The following is a 2,628-nucleotide window of genomic DNA, read 5'->3' as shown; positions in this document are numbered from 1 at the left end:
TCGTAGGTTTGTAGAGAACCAACTAGTTCTTCTACCCTCATATTATCCGTATCACGAAGTTCCTGGATCGCGGTTACTTTAGAATTGAACCCTTCAGGAAGTGAGCGTAATATTTTTGCACACACTTTACTTTCTGGGATTTTATCACCAAGACCCCACATTGAGTTTACAATGTCATTCAATCTAGTGTAAAAGTCCATAAACATTTCATTTTCCTCCATATGAATTTCTTCAAATCTGGTTGTGAGGAGTTGGACTTTAGATTTTTTGACAATTGTAGTACCCTTGTGTGTCATTTCTAATATATCCCAAGCTTGCTTTGCAGTATCACAGGAAATGATTCTTTTGAACTCATCTGGTGATAGTGCGCAAGTAATTGCATTTAGTGCTTTAGCATTTGCACTACTCTCACTTTTCTGAAGAGTGGTCCATTGGTAATATGGTGTGACTTTCATAGATTTTGAACCATCAACCCCAGTAACTTCCATGATAGGAGGTTTCCATTCAGTTGATGTGGCTTGCCACACACTCTCATCCATTGATTTGAGGAAGATCCTCATTCTGGCTTTCCAATAGGCATAGTTGGAGCCATCAAAGGGTGGAGGCCTGGTGACTGAAAGGCTATCAAAATTTGACATCTTAAATAGCTTAAATTGTTAGCTCAGGAATTAAATCCAAGAATTAAAAAAGAGCTATTAGGCTCTGATACCACTTGAAAAGGCCTAGCTATATGTCCTAGAGGGGGGGGTGAATAGGACAATGCCAAATAAAACTTATAATAGCGGAATTAAAAAGAATATGATAGCCAAAATAAATCACAATGCAAGAAAGTAAAATAACCTCAAAATTCAGATCTTGACAGGTTGATACAAATGTTGTTCTAAGGACAACCTTACACCAAAAACCAGAGTTTATGGTAGGACAACCTTATTTCTAGAAAGATCTTTGTATCAAATCTCAAACCGAAGATGAATACGGAAATAAATACAAACTGAATTGAAATAAATTGTAATCACAAATGTATTGTTCTAGGGACAGCCATACACCATAAAAATGGCAGGGCAACCTTGCTGGAACAACTTTTAAAGGAAATTGAATATCAAGCTGATAAAGGAATAGCAGAAAATAAATTCTAAACTATTACAAAATTCTCACAATGCTTGAATTAAATGATTACAACATTCACCACCATACATACATCCCACAAAAGAATAATTAAAGATCAGAAGTATAAATCATTTAACCACAACACAAGGGATTATAGTGGTTCGCCTGTGTGTTCACGAACTATTCAACAACATACACACAGAATGCTACTCCACTCCTAATATCCTCACACAGCGGATATTAGCGTTCACTAACAAAATAGGTTTTCCCAGGTTCACCCAAAACCTTTACAATTGTGTCTTTGTCTGTGGGCTTACACAATTAAAAAACCCCACTTCTAAGTTTTCCTGGCTCTCCTCAGATAACCAATACAACAAGATTTTTCTGGCAAATCTTGAAAGAAACCAAAACAGAAAGGAATTTACAATTAAATATAAAATACCTGATTATCTCCTTCGTTGTAGCTGCCCGGTAGAACCAAATCAGAGTAGATGATTGAATGTCCAAGTTCAATGTCCAGTACTCAATTACAATGGTTCTAATTCTAATAGATTTTAAATTAAACCAAATAGGGCTTGCTTTAATTGATTTTGATTCCAAAGAAAGGGAATAACAATTCCTCTTATCAAATTAGATTGGAATAGCAGAAACAAAATTAATTAAATAAAGCTAAGGAAAGAGAATATTAAATAAGCACACTTAGCTTAGATGGAGCACAGAATTATCTCTCAAAAGTTCAACGAAGATTGACTTGAATGGATTAATTAATTTGATTGATTTCTTCTGAGATTCGTGCACTATTTATAGGTGAGCAGATCGCGTCTTCGACTGGTTTAGGGAGCTCTTCGACTAGTCGAAGCAATAACAGATATTTGAAAAATCAGGCGCGATAAGCTTTGACCGTTTTACGACTGGTCGAAGGTCTCCTTCGACTGGTCATAGGTCACCTTCGACTGGTCGAAGGTCTCCTTTGACTGGTCGAAGAACCTGAAAAACATCGCTGGATTTTGAGTCGAAGATTTTCGACTGGTCGAAGATGCAGTCGACACTGTTCCTTTGACTGGTCGAACAGATTCCTGGACTAGTCGAAGCCTAACAGAAATTATCCGATTTTTGTAACAAACTCACGACTGATCGAGGAATTTCTTAGACTGGTCAAAGCAACTCTAGGACTAGTCGAAGAAGGCCTAGGACTAGTCGAAGAACAAACCAAACTTATGTAAAATAAATATTCAATTTATGTATCCAAAGTGACCTACTTCTAAGGTCAACCTAAGGTCAGTCAAACCTCAACCATGAAGTAAGGACATTGAAACATTAGGAACTAGTGACCTTGAAGTATGAGCCTTGAAGTCTTGATGTAGTTTAATCTTGAAATCTTGATGTAGCTCAATCTTGAAATCTTGATGTAGCTCAATCTTGAAAGTATCTTCAGTTCTTTACAAACTGCCTTGTACTCTTCTTGAAGTCTTGCAGCTTGAGTCATGTCTTGTGAGCAGTTCTTGCATTCAAGATTGATCC

Source organism: Magnolia sinica, chromosome 17 (genome assembly GCF_029962835.1).
Source record: "Magnolia sinica isolate HGM2019 chromosome 17, MsV1, whole genome shotgun sequence".
NCBI lineage: Eukaryota > Viridiplantae > Streptophyta > Magnoliopsida > Magnoliales > Magnoliaceae > Magnolia > Magnolia sinica.
The sequence above is the reverse complement of the archived record's forward strand: the minus strand, read 5'-3'. Positions refer to the sequence as shown.